Source organism: Lepisma saccharinum, chromosome 1, assembly GCF_977018435.1.
Source record: "Lepisma saccharinum chromosome 1, izLepSacc3.1, whole genome shotgun sequence".
In the NCBI taxonomy this organism is placed as follows: domain Eukaryota; kingdom Metazoa; phylum Arthropoda; class Insecta; order Zygentoma; family Lepismatidae; genus Lepisma; species Lepisma saccharinum.
Genome location: NC_139229.1, coordinates 122,566,659 through 122,586,440, shown reverse-complemented (window position 1 = coordinate 122,586,440; position 19,782 = coordinate 122,566,659). Strand labels below are relative to the sequence as shown.

Sequence of the window (19,782 nt, the reverse complement as noted above, 5' to 3'; positions counted from 1 at the left end):
TTTCGCTTGAATACAATAGGCTTGTAAAAATTTCAGTGTAAAAGCTTTAAATTTACTAGTTATAATAGTAAAATTAATTTGCAAATTTACATCATCTTCCCTCCAAACTGTACATTATATTTAAGAATTGTATCGCACAATCGTGGCCAAAAGAAATGTGATAAAATTACCATAAGCTTATTTCGTTACAATCAAAAAATGTGCGCCATCTTGAAACGCGTTGTCCAAAATTTTGCAAATGCAGTAACATTCATTAGATTTTGTTGTGAAGTGTACATCATGTTATATAGTAGAACCTCGTTAATCCGAACTAATCGGGGGGGATAAGTTGACCTGTTTAACGAAAGTCCGGATTAACTGAAATAACCTAAAAGAACAGTAGAAAGTGCATTAAAACTCCGTTTATAGCAACAAAACACGTTCATTATGGTGTATTTAAAGGGCATAGGCCTAAATACACTATACAGTACAGTACAAAGTCTGAGGGAAACAGAATTTCATGAGTGGTTCACTGCCTTTTCTTTGAGAAGTTCTCCTGTAGCCAAATTTAAAACCTTGCATTCTGCTTTTTTTCCTGGCTGGATTAAGCTAAGTACGGCTTATCGGGGTCCGAATTAACGAGGTTTTACTGTACTTGGGTGAGTTTTTAATACAGTTCTTGGTCGGCTTCTCCAAACTATATTCAAATGATAAAAGGTAAAAAGTATATAACTAAGAATGATTCAGTCAAAACGTTCATTTTTCCTTTATTTCTGGGCTTCTCTTGGGGACGACCCCGGCAATAAAAGTTATTATATTAAAAGTAACTCCGTTACACTTACGCGCGAGTTGTTTCTTCCGTGTTACGATAACAATATTTTGCTATATATATAGCATGAATTTTAGAGTGGCCTGTACCATCTACAATCTGCAGAAATGATCCTTTAATGTCACGTATATCAACAATTATTCAGAATACGTTCAATGCAAATCCTCAAATTTGCTAGTGGCCTTTTTTATCAGTAATGTTTCCTACATTCTAGAAACATGTAAAATGGTGAGTGGCGCAGGAACAGGAGATAGCTAAATGCAAAAAGTTTATTTTGTATTCATTATATCATTATCCAAAAGAATAAGAATCACAGTGAACGTGTAGCGCTAATTACCCCACTTGATCTCTGGTCCTTGAAAACTTTATGAGGAAGTTAAAATTGTTTAAAAAGAGTTTCAAAAGTGAAGGTTAGAATTTATCTGTTCCTGAATTATACAAGTTTAAAAGACAAGATTGAAAATAGCCATGAAATTTGTAAAAAAATGAAAATTATTTTATGAATTAATAAATGTTAAAACTTAGAACTATGTGTTCTGTTCAAATATCGAATGCAACGTGTAGCGTATGTGTGTGTGTACCCATACTCAAACACCCGCAAGAATTCATATAAATCGCGCACACACGCATATGTGTGTGAAGTTTGAATTTTGTACCTTAAAATGAAAAACAGTCCCGCACCGCTGGTCAAAATTACTATTTTTAATAACAACTGTTATATTGCATTGGAATCAATGTAAGGATGGTTCATTCAGCATGGGAGAATCGTACTTAATTTCAAAGAATTTATCAAAGAAATGAAAATGAAAGATAAAGAAAATAATGTCATGAATACCATCTATCTACACGTAAGTGGAGAGAGGAAAAATATGAAACGAAGATATAATAATTGCAATATTACAAACTAGCTACGAGAGTACAGATACTGATTGAGATACATCAGAACAAATAAATGCTGAGACTGGCAATAAAAATAGTAAAAAGAGTGGGCGAAAACTGCAGGTGAAGAGCATTCAATAGATACAGAGGATAAAGAAAGGAGACAAGAAAGCACAGAACCACGAAGCAAAAAAGAATGAAAGCAATGAATAGGGAACCACAATATAACACAGGAGAGGCCGAATTCAAAGGAACTGCAACAAATCAAAATCTTAAGAGTGTCACTCTACATCCTTTTCTCCGGAAAAGACATTGTAGAAAGAGGTCGCCACCTTAGCTGAATGGAACCGAAGCATCTCCCAGACTCACATTTTCCTCCCGTTTAGCTGAAGCAGAAGAGGTTTTTTTGGGCCTCCCCAGATTCCGAGCCATTATTACATCGTTAAGATAAATGTGGTGCCTTTGTAGTCGACAGAAGTAGCCTGGGAACACGGGGAGACGAGGATCGCTTCTGCTTGTTCTTTTCCTTCTGAAACTCATAAATTCCTCAGGAGAGGTCTCGGAGAAATTAGAAAAAGCCATTAGCAGCCAAGTTCCTGTCGTGGTATCTTCGTCCGCGGGTGAAAAACCTTGTTGCGATGCTATTTTTCTTTTTGGCCTTCGGGTCTCCGGCGATGATAAACTGTTCCGTATTTATTATTTCATCCGTGCAACATGAAGCAACACGGACTTCATGTGGGAAAAGATTCGCAATTAAGTTGCTTGGAAGGTCTCTTCTTCTTACCGGAAAGAAGGAAAGTGATAATGTGCATGAGACGATGGAAGCTCATGTAGATTCATTAAGTTTGTATTGAGTAATGTTTACTTAAAACACTATTTCTTCATCAACATGCCACCAGTACTTGTTGCGAGTTGCGTAATTTCAGATTTTCGCACTTAAAATTTGAGAAATTGAAATATTATATAGACGACCTCCGTTATCACAGCTCGCTTGGACGCCAGAAGTCCCGGAATCTCGGCCTGTGAGTCGGTGTTTTTTGTGAGTGTCACTTCATCTTCATCTTTGCGATTAGCCAAAAGTGGCAGAAAAGCGAAGTAAAATAAACGAAATAAATAAATCATCAACAGGAGTAAAACATCACGTTTCGTAACGTTAGCGACTGTTTCTGCGCAGTGTAGTTATCATTTGCCGATTGACGTTGTAGCATATTTCTAAATTTTCATCACCATGCATTCCATTAGTCACTTTTGATTGAACTAGGTTTTTAGTGTAAGGTTAGTGCATCGTTCGATTTCCTGATTGCACCCAAATCGAAAAGATGGGTGACAAACTGTGCCGGACCACGGATGAGAGACGAACGAATCTTAGCCGGGGATAGCGACTGAAACTCAATCGAAATGGAAACACTGATTCCGAAATAATTTCAGTCATCCCGAATCCCGAACTGAAATTCCAGAAGCAAATTTTTTTCTCGCGGAAGAGTTTCAGTTCGGAGTGGAATCGCTTCTACGTAACATCAGCTCGGCACCCGAACTGATTCAGCTCCGAAGCATCGGAGTGGAATCGCTTCTACGTAACATCAGCTCGGCACCCGAAATGATTCAGCTCCGAGGCATCGGAGTGTAATCGCTTCTACGTAACATCAGCTCGGCACCCGAACTGATTCAGCTCCGAGGCATCGGAGTGTAATCGCTTCTACGTAACATCAGCTCGGCACCCGAACTGATTCAGCTCCGAGGCATCGGAGTGGAATCGCTTCTACGTAACATCAGCTCGGCACCCGAACTGATTCAGCTCCGAGGCATCGGAGTGGAATCGCTTCTACGTAACATCAGCTCGGCACCCGAACTGATTCAGCTCCGAGGCACCGTTAACAGTTTGCTAAACTGATTTTTTTGACGGTTAGGGGCGCCCACAGAAGAGTGGGGAGGAGAGATAATGGTGCGATGATCGAACTTTTACGGGTGACATTTTCCTTAAAATAACAACATTCAGCATGTAAAGTATAACTATGTTAAACAAATACAACTTGGCACAATGCTGCCCATGCAGATGAAAAAAGGTACTGAGACAACGAGAGACAATTTGCCTAGTCTTTGCCGCCGTTGGCACCATCACAGGATTTGTCTGGAGTGACTGAGTGAAACCAGAATTCTGGTAAATATAATTAAAAAAGAAGAGAAAGCCTAAAACGTTTCATTCCCTATGTTTGTGAACTTAATTACACTTTGCCTCAATCGAAGTCCATGAGTCATAACATATTAGTTCAAATATTATCAAAGGATTCCAAATTACTTCAGAGTCATTGAAGTTTCGCTTACATTATGACGCTAAGACTGGATTTAATCTGTCGGATTACTTTTCAAAGCGACAAAAGTATTCAAATGGAAGGTTAAAAATCAATTAAAGTCATGGAAATGTAAGGGAAATTTACTATTTCTGGAAAAATTAACATTTTTTTAGTAGTGCACCAAAAGTAGGTTTTTGAACAAAGATAAAAGCAAGACATTTTAAACTTGTTGTAAACCAACATAGGTGTACTTCAGTTTGATACTAAGTATTACCACTAATTACAGTAAAAATTGAATATTAATCAAGAAGAAAGGGTCATGTTTTGATTTCTTCTCAAGTAAGGAATCTACTACAGCAAGTCGCTATTAGCAATTACCAGTTCCTTGTTGAAATTTTTTGTTTCTGTTTGGTTGATATTAGGGTTAAAAATTATAAGTATATTACAAAATTTTACTATAATTATGTATTGTTTATGATATAATTGTTATAATTTTTATATTAAAAAATATTTTTTTGTTTATCATTATTCAGTATGTAAAACTAATCCCCTGATTCCCCTATCTAACAATCAATTTCCCTTCTTGTAATTATTTTTAACTAACTTAAGTGGGATCTTAGTGTGATGCTTAACTACACGCTTGTCTAAAAACATGAATTGCACTAACGACTTGGTCTGGAAAACCTTGAAAAGTCATGGAATTTTATTTTTATCAAATTTTAGATACCCTAATCTTTCATACTATTACAAGAACGCAATTTTCTTTTTCTGCATTTGTGGTTTTTATTAAATATCTGAAATGACTAACCAGATAGCCCTCATGGGAACATCCCATATATAACACAACACTATTTAATAAATTCCACTTAATATTCATTGGGTAGCGGGCTAGAAAGGGCAATATAGTCTGCTTTCTTCGTGATAATTTTTGCAACTGCCAGGTTGGACGGACACAACACCTGGGACGGTGGCCTCTCCACGGCGGGAGGGACGAAAACTCACTTAAAAATTCATATCGCTGGCCACGCTGAATTCCCTGAAATCATGCATAATCTGTAAATTTCAGATGTACCGAGGAAAGAGGTAGGATTCTCCCTTGACAGCGCAACATATTGAAACTTACATTACCATGATAGCTAAGTGCTCGACGTGTGAATTATTTATGATGTCCCCCGGAGCTTTTGCTTTTTCCCTTCGTCAAAAGCCGCAAGTATTGCTAACTCAGTACATTGTTTCTAGATGTTGGCAAGGATTTCTTTATAAATCTTTTCCTATACTTTGTTCACAAATTATGTTAAACTCTTCTGGAACAGTAACTCTTTATTGATTTGTAGAATGGTGAGGAGGTGAGTTCTGGAAAAGTTTTAAGTGCTAAGTATACGAGGATCGGAAATCTGGACTGGACAGACATTTTAAAATCAGGTTGTTGTTGTTGAAATATGCTCCTACTGAAAATTGAACTCCGGACAATGACAGAAAAATTACAAGTGAGTTAGTGAAAGTGGTAGACAGAGGGAGAAAACTAAGGTTGCTACTTGGTCATGTCTTGTCTAGTCTTCCGGCGGACAGCCTACATGCTGGCAAGGGAAGTGGGGAGCGGGGAATATGCTGCAGACCAACCAGACAAGAGCGGTGGCGCCACGGGTTACGACGTCGTGGGGGGAGGTGCTGCGCGCAACTCGTCCTACAAGTTCCTGTGTTTCTCATCGCGCTGGATTGGTCACTTCCCCGCTCCCCGCTTCTGTTGCCAGCATGTGGCCCGCCAGCCGTAAGACCAGACAAGAAATATAGTTGGAGATACGGAACTCTACAACGAAGGCTCTTTACAGTGTCAGACTCAGGTACGGCGCCAGCCGAGATGTCGACTGGCATGATGGCAATCTGTAACCAGCGTAACAATAGCCCTCGATCACTGTTCGAAACCACACGTGTTGAAACCGAACCCATAGAAACCCAAAGCAAACCAAAAGGATTTTATTACTTTAGGTTTTCTTCTCAATTAAGTCAAACCCGACAGTCTTAGCTGCATCCGCCTACTGCCCCCTGCTGAGAGTCGTTGAAAAACCCAACTCGCATTTCTAAAGACTTTGTTACATAATTGACACTTGGTGATACATAGGGTCCCGACTGACTGAGTTTTCTTTACTTTTGGAGTTGTGGAGTGTCGTTTACTTGGCTCCTATTTGGTGTTCCCCTTTCATTAGCGTTGTGGTGTTATCTGGTTGTCTTTAACTTCTGCTCCTGTCGCTTGAGGTGGTCGTCTTCTTCTGGTGTGTGCTGAAAAGTACTGACTTCCAGCGGGACTTACTGCGGTCGGGGCTTCAGATGTGTGAACTTGAGTATGGCCGTTGTACTAATGGAGTTAACTGCGGTGTTGGTATGCTGTCTGAGGCTGGCCCAGAACTTAGCTGTGTCTTTCATCGGATGACTTCTTCTAGACCGTCGTTTTCCAAATCGTCATCAATCTGGAGACTTGTTGCATAGCGGCTTGGCCACTGATTATCCGTGCCGCCTTGTTCTGGCTTACTTGAAGGTTTTGCAGTGTCGTCTTGGCGGTATGTTGGGATGGCGTAGAGCAGTGCAGGTCGGATCATTGTCTTGTAGAGCCTAATCCTCGTGTCTGAGGCCACCCAGTCTCTAGTTGCCCTTGTGGTAAAGTTCTGCGACGTGGTTGCTGAACGTGAGTCTTGTATCTAAGATGAGTCCCAGGTATTTTGCTGTGTCTGCATGTGGGATGCGTTCTCCGATGAGCTCTAGGAGTTATTGCTCCTGTCTTCTGCTAAGGTCCCGGCAGTGGGCTGCTCCTTATATGCAGTTCGGTGAGGCAGCAACAGCGGCTGTGTGCGGCACTTTACGGTACTGCATGCTGCAGTTGACAGTTGCTATCCACTCGAGACAGTCCTACCCTGCAGCACTGCTTAGAGAAAGAGATGAATTACTTGTTCTGATGGTATGTTAAGTATTGTGGTAGTATTTGAGTACAAAACAAGACGTTTTACAAGTTTAACACACAACGCCTTAAATACCTAATAACTAAACTGATCGACTATCGATCTCTCCACCAGGTTCCAGGCTTCGAGTTCCGGCCTAAATATCGGCGCATTTGTGAGAGTCCCTTTATCAATTTCATCTAATCATCACTCATCCTCGTCGTCGCAATTAGCCAAAAGTGGGAGAAAAGTGAAGCAATATAACAATAAAGATAATTACGTACAAGCAATTGAAGAGATAGAACAATATTACCTAAACGCACGGCCATGAAATTAGGCGGGTGGCAGAAGTTTGCGCTGTTGCCACGTCGCAGCACAACCCCGTGTGTTCGGAGGTTTAAGAGAATGAAAAATCTCGTTGTAGAGTTGGTTCTTTGTAATCGGTGTGATCCAAACTGACATTGTTTGCTCGAAACGTCAGGGATGTCAACTGTATGCCCCGGAGTGAGATCGGTACGACGCTCGAACTAGGCAACGCAGCCGATTGATCTTGCCACACAGTGCGCGGGAACCAGAGAGTCTTGTCCCCCTCGCGCAGCAGAGTAATTCTGCCCAGCCGCCTATTTTCATGGTCGTGCATTTAGCTGTAGTAGTAATATTCTGCAATTGTAAGTAAAATTACGTTCATATCAGCCAAAAAGTAGGAGCCGCTGTGAACTCAGATCCATGAGAGCATTTGTCAGTTTGAAAGGGGTCCTTCCCGGTATGGGAGTAAGAAACACTGCGGACATTGACGTGGAGGATCCTTTGATTCCGTGCGTCGACTTCCATTAGAAAAGAACTTGAAAGACAGTTCTACCTTCTCTCCCGAGGTGCGTAGTGTGGAAGGACAAGTACGGCTACACCTGTATTCGTGAAAAATAAAGTGAAGAAAAATTGCTGCCTAGATCTGAATTTGAGTGCTATTTGATCAATATCACTTTTTTTTCCACTTTCTGTTGATTCTGAAAGATTGTAATTAAAAATTTCCTGAAGTGTGTCACGTAATTCACATGGAGGGGTCTCAAGGAGCTGTTGCCCAAAAATATTCCATTGTAACTTTTAGCCGGCCTCCTTGGCGAAATTGTTATCAAACGCGATACGATGGTTCGAATCTCGGTCTAGGTACGGGTGTTCGTTGTGAGTGTGACTTCATCAATTTCATTACTCATCTTCATCTTCGTGATTAGTCAAAAGTGACAGACAAATCAATCAATCAGTGGATTGTAATTTTTTTTTTCATATTGCATGAATGGAAACAATGGACATATACGGTAAAAAGTTAGAAACAGCCACAGTAACAATACAAAATTTTTGTAATATTTCACTTTCGAATGTTATCATCTAATATTTTCATTTATCAATAGCATTTTATAATTTTCGCTACTATGTTTTCTTATTCGAGTACTGCATAGGACCGCATTCGATCGCTCGTACTTGTTCAAGTCTTGCGTATATTCGAATATCATTTTAATGTGATCTGATAATGATTGTAGACCACATATGTAAAATATTTGCCTTGGTAGTTTCAGCCCACAATCATCTATTTCATTTTTATACGTCACTGTGTATTGGTAAGAGATACAAAAACTACATTTTAGTGTGGAGATGATGACTATGTTCACTTAAGTTTCAATTTCACTGCGTCTTTCACTTCACGATCCATATTTGATCATTACTGTTATGCGTGTACTATTGAGCTTCGAGCGTATACCGCTCGTTTTGCCTGTTAGAGCGTTATTCACTCGAGCAACGAAGCTCTGTATTCCGTACGCTATCTAGCGTCGTTGGTGCGAACCATTTTCCGCTTCAGCAAAATCCTCTCACTGCAGCATTCTATTCCTTACTGTATTTGTGTCTGTAAGTCTCTTGTGGATCATTCCGAGGGTAAGGATGAATGGTAATTATTACATTAAGTTGATGAGGAGACAGTAGCGAAGAAACATTCGTACCCAGGCTAGGAATCGAACCGGAGATCTTCGGTTTGTGGGTGACATCATCAGTCACCGTGCTGAGTCACCGATGAAGTCACTTCTTACCTACTGGTAAGGTAAAGGTACCCCTGTGCGTGTTGACATATGCCACGTAGTCTTGATCTCGGTTATACAGTAGTTGAGATGAAGTGATCACAGCATCACACCCAACCGTATTTAAACCCCCCCCCCCCCAGGGTTGCCCCCAGGTGCCCATTTACGAGGCTGGGTGGAAACAGAGAAATGACTGGAAAAATTCCTGGTCCACATCACCTGGCCCGGGATTCGAACCCGAGTCTTCCGCGTGGTAATCAGATGATCTGCCAACTGAGCTACCGCGGCTCTTCTAGTGTGTTTTTCTTTATTTTAAATCCTAAATAGTTGGTTTAAATCAGAATTGTTTTGAAGCTAAAAATTACCGAGAAGTTTTTCGGCTTAATAGTGTACACACATTCATAAATCTTACATGATCATTATCGCAAAATTTCCACTAAACCATGTTTTCCTTAAGCATTATTATACATTGTGCAAATGACGACACTTGTAGAATTAGGATAAACATTTGCAATATATCCTCGTCACTGTGATTTATTATTTCATTTCCGTGTATCAAAAAAGAGAAAGGATCGAAATTTGTTTCAGAAATAGACTTCCAGAGTGCGCTACCACTGATCATATAAATATAATTTCAAGAATGGGAATTATCTAGCCTGAGATATGAATTTCGAATGCTTTTAATAAAGAATATTTTCACAAACAACACACGCACTCACTCAGATATTAGAGTATAGCCTACTAACATTATAACTTTTATTTTTGCAACCTTTTACATTAAAATATATTTTCTTCTTGCTTTCATTGATGTCTGCTGTTCTTGCAAACCGAGCAGAATAGTATTACAATATGTGAGTTGTGGTCAAAAAATTAATTTTGTTCTTAGTTATGGATAGTATTACCACAAATAAGCGTATTATACGTTTATCTGTGGTAGTATCAGAGGTCATCTTACCTTGTCATGAGATTAGCACTCCCACAATTAACATACAGCTGGTAACCTGGTTGTGCCTCTCTCTAAGAGGAGTCAGTATTTCATGATTGGCTATATTTTGGCGCTCCGAAGCTCTGGATAAGAGTAAGTCACTAAGAAACCGATTCCTCAGAAACCCCATATTGTCTTCCCTTACAACCAGTCACTTCTAAACTGTATACTCTCACCACTGGTTTCGCATCCACTAGATGTTGACAGTTGAAGGCCAAATCCTCTGCTCTGTGAACAAGAAAACGTTCATGTATTAATCGTTGTTGAAGTTTATCTACAATGGAACGACCTGGGTAGATATCCATTGTCTCCTCGTATCTTCACTGTTAGAAATTTTGTAGATTCATATCACGCTTAACCTTCAGCCACCAAAATAAAAGAAACAAATTTTATTTCCCTCTCCCCCTTCGATCACCTTTCCCCTAATGTAACCTCTTATCCGTAGTGAGTAGATGCAGTAAAAACAGGTGATCCAAACAAGAAACATACCGCAATCAGTTACATAGAACTTACTCAATGTGTGCAGACTGTAATGAAATGATGTTTGACGTAACTAACATAAATTTCCCTCTGTGCATATGTTCGATTTTATCCAACCATACACTCTCAAGGGTTCCTGAAAATATCCACCCTGAACTTGAAATCAAGTGCGAGCACATTTCATCGTGTATGACGACGCCCTGCGTATAAGCTGCGCAAGTATTATGGTAGACGGGCATTACGGATCAATTTTTCTTTACAACAATTTTCATTCCCTATAGAATAATGTTAGTGATATTAAACTATACCAAAAAAGTAACTGTAGTTTCTACTACATGCTCACAACATCGTATGAGCCAGAAGTTAACAATACGATTTATTAAAAAATATTTTGTTACACATTGCAGTTGATCCGTGTTGCCCCGAATGCTGGGGTAAAACGGATCACTAACGGGGCAATACGAATCAGTGTTACTATAAGTATAATTACATGAGGAGACTACAAAATATGGTAATAAAGCAAGTACGGCATTAAAGTGGTGGAACCTGACATTTGTCACACACATTTATTTTCTCCAAACAGCATTTACACAACGCACGTGATACCATTTACTGCAGAGCTGACACTCCGTCTCAGTCTCCCATCTGCGAATTTCTTGGTAAATGTAACAAAATTTGCAAGAATTGCTAGAAACCATGTCTACACTTCATATCAGATTTCTTCTTATGCCTTTTGTAACATCCCGCTTTCTTCTTGCCTTTTGGAAGTAGATTCCATAATTGCGTTTTGTTTTGCCTTCATTGCTACAATTTGCTGTCGCGAAGTGACTTGCAACGTTGAGCGCTGTCTTTGTACTCTGGTAGATATCGCTTTCTGTGGTCATGGCAATAATTGTTGAACGTGTTCTTGTGCGTCATCGCCGCTTTCTCTACTGCAACTTGGCCTCCCCGATGGAGCAGTGGTAGCGTCGTCGCCTTGTAATCAAGGGGTCTCGGGTTCGATACCCGGTGGAGGCACAAGTGGTTCGGATCCCACTTTAAACTGTAGGTCCAGTCCCGATTAGCCTTACTGTGCATAAAGTGGACTTAAAACACCAAATCAATCCAAATTTACTGCAACTTGGCGTATGCTGTGATTCGATGCAGTGTTTCTCGGTAAGATGTCAATCTGCTCCTCAGTTGCTGCTATACTTACTGTTCTATATGTATTGTCATCACTAGCAATTAAATTTAACTTGTGTGCGGGAATTGCACACCTGTTTAGTGGGAAGATCCCAGTGGCCTCAAATGCTTTGACAGCATTTGTTCCTGCCTCTCTCCACGCTTCGTTGATAATCTGCCCAAATACAAACTTACTAATAGTATGCGTATGATGTTGGTGTTGCCACTGTGTTGCATACTGATGATAGACTAATATGATTTCAGTGGTTTGAAAACAAGTGACACGTCGCGTTAGAAGAGATACTGTTAGGTAACACGACCAGAGCCGGATTAAGGTGGTGCTATTGATGATGCAGCATTAGGCCCATTCCTGAAATAGGCCCAGATGAAAACAGACGAGAATTTTCCGAAAGCTGAACAGTTTTCTTTTGCTATATTAACCTGAGAATAAATCTTAGAATGAAATTTGTAGCCCCAATTTCGGACGCCTAGACACAGATAGTAAAATTTTTATCTTGAAAGTTAGTTGTATACAAAAAAAAAATCGACGGTATGCACCATCAGGCCCAATTTCGACTTAATCCGGCCCTGGAGGCATTTAAGCTATCGACTACAAAACCATGAAATATCAGAAAGTCAAATTCAATGCCTTAAAAAATGGACCGAATGTGAATTTAGACTGCAGAAAAACATAACTATTGATGAGCAGCAGGGACTGTAAATTTTACAGGAAAAGCAGCATTAGCGTGAGGCCTTAAAACGAGTACTAGGCCTATATGTCATTAAGTATTTGGCAGAGCATGATCTTGCATTACGGGGCCTGGGGCATAAAATATTCGCGGGACGTACTATATATATATTTCAATTTTTCTTCCTTAGTCTGAAGTACAGGTGTCCTACAAAATCATAATGTAAACACTATTACATTTTCATTTAGTTTTCATTCTGACGTATGTCGTTACCAGGTGGAGGCACATGGCACAGTCGTTCTGATCCCACTTTAAACTGTAGGTTCAGTACCGATTAGCCTCTCTGGGCATAAAGTGGACTTACAGCAACAAATCAATCAATCTGACGTTCATTATATTTAATTGCTAAAACGGGAATGTTTAATATCATATTGTTACTTTAACTAAAAAGTAGCAGTATTTAATCATTTCCAATAACATAATTGTTTTCTTTACTTTTCATTGAATTTTGACACTGTAGTGAATTTGCATTGCTTCCATAAAATAATATTTTCATATCATATTACATTCTATAAGTAACCAAACAATAGCCTATATGTTAAGTATTTTTGATACAAATATTTGTAATACTATCTTTATGTCGTGGCCACTTTGTTTATGATTTCAGTAATTTTGGATGTATTTAAGTATGTCAAAAAAATTCACGCATGCAAGCTATATCAGATTTGTTACTTAATTGGAAGCACCAGCATCCTAGAAACTCGTTAAAAAAACACACACAAGTTGCCACCCCTGTCATGATCCCCTTTCCGTATTTAGTGCGTTTTCTGGCAGAAAAAAATCATACCAACAACAAGGGTAAATTTACAGTACATGCCTGCAAACACAAAGAATAAGAAAAAATTCTGGGACTTGTATCGCTAAAATTAGGTCTCAATCAGCAAAAGTCATTAAGAAAAGCTGGTTGCCAAATTTTAAATTTTATTGGTGCTAAACGGTGATACTGCGAACGCGCGCTCGTGCTTAACAATAGGTAATAATTGCACAATTCTAATAACCAGGTTGGCGTTAGAGAATAATTTTACAAGAAACGGATGTTATCGATATTTTAACATTACATAATACAACTGCCTCGCGGATATAGTTCACACAGGACCTCGCGTTCCCTAACGGCGGCCTGGGTGGAAGAGCATTCAGGAAGTCCTGGATGAGCTTTCGGCAGATAAGGAGCAGAACGCAGATACGAGAAACCAGAGCGCGGGATTTTTACGCAGGATGAACGAACTTGAGACAGCAGTTATGGCGACTGCCTGGAACGATATCCTTGGCCGTCTCAACAGTACGAGCATTAGCCTCCAAGATCCTACAGTCAGAATGAATAGGGCAATTGGCTTGATGGCATCATCACTGGTCGACACGGTTCAGTTTGCAAGGGATAGATTTGACGTGTATGAGCAGATGGCGACCGAAAAGGTTCAACACGGCGAATACAAAAATGATCGGCGTCGAGGTCGTAAGCGAAAGCGAATGCCTGATGAAGGAACTGCAAACTTAGCAGATTTCAGCCAAAGGGAAACGTTCAAGACTCAGATGTATCTGGTCATGATCGACAGTCTGTTAGCTGAACTAGAAAAGCGGATGAAGGCATATGAAGATATTTGTAAAACATTCGGATTTCTCTCTTTGCTAACGTCATTGATCATTGAGCAGATCGAGGACAAAGCAAAGAATCTCGTTTCCTCGTATCCAGATGACTTGGAAGACACACTGGCGGCTGAGCGGGTGCAGTTTGCTACATTTATGCGCACTCAGAAACCGGTGACTGTGAACGAATCAGCAGAGCTTACCATGTACAGGCTTCTGTCATCGTTGAATCTTTCTCGGACATTTCCAAACGTCTAGATTGCGTTGCGAATCTATCTGTGCATGATGGTGTCCAATGCCTCCGGCGAACGGAGCTTCTCAAAGTTGGGAATAGTCAAAGGAGAGCTGTGGTCTTCAATGGGGCAGGAAAGGCTAAGCATGCTGGCGCTTATGAACATTGAGCATGAGCTGCTGCGCAGCCTTGACTTCACTGACACGATCGAAGAATTCGCGCTTGCTAAGGCTCGTAAAAAAGCAATATAAGTAAGCAGCACTACCGCACCTCTCATAATCATTTCATGGTACATTATCATAATCACAAAAATAATAATTTAAAAAAAAAACAAGAAAAACATTAAAACAAAAAATATATCTATCTGTCTATCTATCTATATTTATATATATATTAATCACAGCATGTAAGTGCATCAGGCCCAATTTGCGCTGCAGCATCAGGCCCAATTTCATCTTAATCCGGCAAAAAAAAGCAGGGTTTCCCGCGTGGCAGTCAGACTAGAATCAAATCAGTCTAGAATTTCACGATAAATACAGTGGTGAAAGTTTCTTCTATCTATTTTTAATCAGGAAAAGTTATGACTGCATGACTGTAACAAATGTATAATTTCCCAGGTGTGAGAAACAGTTTCATATATATATATATATATATATATATATATATATCACATGAATATAAAAATTTTCAATTCAATTCAATATGGCGGACGTCCGCTTGGAACACACTTGTGGTTCCCCCTAAGCCTAACCTGTTTCTATCATAGCCAATTGTACCTAGCCTAATTCCTTTACTTCTTATAGGTGATGTTAAGGCACTTTTCAATCACCCTCTAGGCCCTTATATGTGACTTTGTCAACATGAGATCAAGAATTTTACACACACACACACACACATACATTATATATATGTGTGTGTGTAAAGGTAGGTAGGTAGAGGGGGGCCTTTGGTAATATTTTTGCTGGGGGGCCAAGATGTGTAGATCCGGCACTGGTTACGTCCGATGACCTTAGATCAATCCGTAATGCCCTGTGATCCGTACTGCCCTGGTCTACCCTACACGAACTCGTTAAATTTTGTAGGATAGCGTTATGACAGTAACTCTTCGCTGCACTCATAAAAATCCTCTGCTTTTGGAGAAAATTCATCATCAATGAACAATATCATATTGCAGGCATGCCACTGATTCCGCGTCACTCTCGGTTCAGAAGATATAGGTCTGCCCATCTTGATTGATTGATTTGTTTTATTTTACTTCACATTTCTGCCACTTTTCGCTAATCGCGAATATGAGGATAAGGCACATTGCAAAGTGGTTCAGATCCCACTTTCAAGTGTAGATCCAGTCCCGATTAACATATGGATGAGGTGGACTTAAAACAATGCCAAAACTCAACAAATGAACAAGACACAAGTATAGCCGAGAGTTCAGACGCCAGAGCCTCGTTAGTCTGCAAAATGCGGACCAGGGTGTACTTCGTGGAAGGGAGGTTGACATTTGGGTGTTTCTAGGAGGGTCATCCTTTACACCCCCCTCTGCACATGAGATTGACGATTGCATCAAACTTGTATTGTTCGTTAATCATTATCGACATCACCTATGCCAGGGGTTCCTTAACCTTTTCGATTCACGCGCCCTTAGTGTTTCAATTTTTTTTCGCGGCGCCCAAGTCAGAATGTAGGAGTATCTAACAGTTGCAACGCTCATTTAATGTGGTTATATGTGTAAAAAGTACTAAATAAGTTAATATTTGGAACAACCATATCATTTCAGTGAAAATATTTGAACATATCGCGGCGCCCTTGTAAGCCAGCCACGGCGCCTACGCTGTATCCCAACCCCCTTGTACGGACAATTAATTTTATGTTAGCTTTACTTGAAGGTAGCGATGCCATAGAGCGACTGGCACGTTCATAATATCCCGCTCTCGTGCGAAATCGATTGTTCTGCCGACGTGCTGTATTAGCGACGACCACCGGAGGCTAATCACAACTCCATCAACGGAATGAGAATTTAATCATTCTCAGATGACCTAAATCTCCTCCACCGCCACCTCTTTTGCGGAAGACAGTTTCTGATTTTATTCCTCCTTCCGTCCCGTCTTCGCCTCCTCCAAATCCATTTAGTTTTGCTCAACTTGAGGTCATTACGGAAGATTAGGCTCCCGCCATCTCTCAGGATCCACGATGCTTTCCGGCCGCTGGTGACTCGATGAGGCCGCTGTCATTTCGCCTAATTATCTCGTTTGACGATTGGCCAGAAAAGATTCAAATTCAGACTGATTTTCTATCTTCGATTATTCAGTCTCGAGGATTATAATAATGAAGGTTTTTGTTATGTGGGTACTTCCCTTTAACGAGATCAAATTGGATGAACAATATATCTACATTAAAAAACGTTCTTCTTAAGGCTCGCTGGACCAAACGCCAGGGAAACTGTTTCCTAAATTTCCTCTCCTTTCGAGAATCCCTAATCTGAAAAAGTAAACCTGTTGAGAATTGCTCCTAGAGAATTCACATGAATTTTCTTGCGACTTCCTTTCGCTGTTGTCTGCTACGTTTAATTGATTGATTAATTTGGTTTATTTTACTTCGCTTTTCTGCCATTTTTGGCTAATCGCAAAGGCGAGGATGAGTGATATGATGAAGTGATTGAAGAGACATTCGAAACCGGGATCCCGCACACAGAACCCAAAACGTGTTAATTGACACATATATATTGACTCCAATAACACATTACTGCAAATGTTGCACTTTTCGGTGTGTCAAAATACACACAGAAATGCATAAAATGACACCTTTATCGACTGTGTGATGTACTAAAATGCATAAATTGGGAACATTAGACAAGATAATTCCAAAGATAACAAAATTACACATTTAGCGGTGCCAAGCCAATTGATGCATTGAAGGTGAAAGTGAAATGTTGTTATATTTTTTTGTCTGATCTTCCCATTTGATGTATTTTTAGTACATCACACGGAACATCAGCTGATAAAAGTACCCTTTTATGCATTTCTGTGTGTATTTTGACACACCATAAAGTTCATCATTTTCAGTGAATGTGTTATTGGAGTCAACATATATGTGTCAATTGACACGTTTTGAGTTCTGCGTGTGTCTTCGTAGCGCGCTGTGCTAACCACTACACCACGGATGTCGACACATCTGCTACATAGCTACGAAACTATTGCGAATATATAGCCAACAGAGAAAATAAAACCACATGAAGATTCGCGTGAATGCTCTAGAAGGATTTCTAAACAGATGTAATTTTTCAGTATGTTAAATATCAAAGCGATTTCTCGAGAGGAAATTTCTAAAACGGCTTCGCTGGCATCGGCCAAAGGTCCAGACGAGCCTTAATGGTCTTAATTTAACCGTTATCCGGGCAAGCTATTATTGTAACGTGTCCGGGCAAGCAGACATTGCATTGTTTTAAATGGATCTTGCCTTCTAATGCGAGATTTTTATGTTTCATCGCTGTGGAAACAAGCGAGTAGCATGATATTAAACCTAATCATCATTGTTATGGCCATAGTTCTTGTATTCATCATCATCATTATAATCGTATCTGCATTCTGTAACGTGTAGCAGTGTCCACGTTACAAATACGTATATAAACTTAATATTTTTCTTTGTTTTGTACTTATAATTTTATATGTTAATGGTTAATTACCAAGGAATGTGGAACACACCTCGTATATAAACTATACATCCTGGTGTAAGTTATAAGTTCCAAAACCTTGTTTCTTTCTGCCAGCAAGCTGAGCTGGAAGTTTATTATCGGTGACAACAATGCAGGAAAGCTAACGCTATTGTGTAAGAGCCAGGCAGACTCTACCTTATGAAAACGTTGTCACAGAGAAAAGACGAAAGATTAGGATGTCTTTCCCACTCTGTATCTGTCGTGTCCCTTGGCGGACAATAATTAGACTTATATCATAATAATCCCTGATTCTTTAACTGCAAGACAGTAGTTTCAGAATTTAGTTACGTTAACGTAAAAGAAAGTTATGCCCGCGCAAGACAAAACCTGTATATAAATATTTTTTACTTAACATTTTGACGTTGTAATTTTTTTCTCTTTGTTGTCATATCGCGGAGCCGTTGCAGGGAGAGAGGGGAGTTGGAAGAAGCCATACTCCCTGGTCAAATTAAATATTGAGTGTAACAATCAAAATTATATTGCATATTTATTATTCACAAAAGAGTAAAAATAGTAATTTTTACATGTAAGTAATTATGTTCCTCATTGATATTTAATTAAGTTGTATTTTATTGTGATGTAAAATTGATGTTAAGATAAAAGTTTGTAAATCCATAACGGCACCGAGAAATGCTATATAAGCAGCGAAGCTCTGTGTCCCGTGGCCTTTTGCGTTCGAACTTCTGATAAATGCGGAACTGGTATAACCGTCTTTTCTTTCAACGTTCGAACTTCTGCGTTTACATCCACTTCGATATTAGGAATTAGTTTATTCTGGGACTACCTTAGGACAGTTACTTAGCTCTTCTGGTCAGAAGGCTTATATACTCTCTGTTCTATGCTCCTGGTCAGGAGATATAATTGAGAGGGTTGTGATTGTGTTGAGATATACGGGAATTCGGGATCGGCCGATAGACTGTTGGTAGTCAACGTTTGTGACTCTGGTCAGGGTACACCTTTTCTTATTCTGTGGTCACAAATAAATATTCGGTTCTCTGGTCAGAGAAAAGGAAGTTGGATACTTAACTGGATATCGATAGAACCTAGTGGGAAGAAGGATTGTCGATTGCTTGTAGAATCTTGGTCAAGATCTATAAGTAGATTGAGAACCTTTGACCCAGAATTACGAGGGACCTTACATCGAGAACTGAAGCAGCCGGATTAACCCGAACCTTGAGCCGAGGAGACTCAAGCCCCGAAGAGATACTGAGCGTGAAGCCGAGGCTCAATAGACCCATAAAACCAAGTACGATCCAGAGCGGATCTTACAATTCTTTGCAGCATAGTATATAAAACATGTTAGGCTGGAAGATAGTGTGAGGAAGTTGTTTTATTTGCTGATATATTTTATTTTTATTTTTTCTATTTTAGCGTTAAAAATATTTTTATGTGATGTCTTATTAAATACTTTATTTTTTATTAAACATTTGTTAATACATATTTAAGTAATATTACAACTCAGGAAGACTTCTTTACATATTTATTGTACACTGTGTCCGAGAGACACTGCTTGCCCGTCTACGTAAGTGAAATGGAAAATATTTTTTCACGCCTGACCTTCTTTATCAAACAAAGTCAATATTGTGAAATGAGAAAAAGAGAGAAACAAGCAAATTCAAGAAATATCATGTTCGCAGGGAGTATCGTTTGGAGTATGACAAAAATATTAGCAACAGTGTCTGGTTGCCCGGTTAAGGGTTAAATTCTCTCAATATATTCACATCATGAAACCCTCTAATAATATCCAACACAAAAGCAGTCAACGTCACCCAACCTTTATTACCAAATGAGATAGATGAGTGTTGTACAGCCATGGGCACTTCTGGATTGTAACGATTCTATTGAAAGTTAAGGGGTTTGCTACAATCCAGTAGAGCACGTGGCTGCACTCGGCCTTGGAAACTGGTG

At 39.6% G+C, this 19,782-nt stretch overlaps 1 protein-coding gene across 1 annotated transcript in view; it reads left to right on the top strand.

Moving 5' to 3' along the window:
- LOC145985443 (dipeptidase 1-like) overlaps window positions 1–19,782 on the top strand; it is a 324,489-nt gene that overhangs the window by 155,416 nt on the left and 149,291 nt on the right. The gene's annotated exons all lie outside the window — the stretch shown is intronic.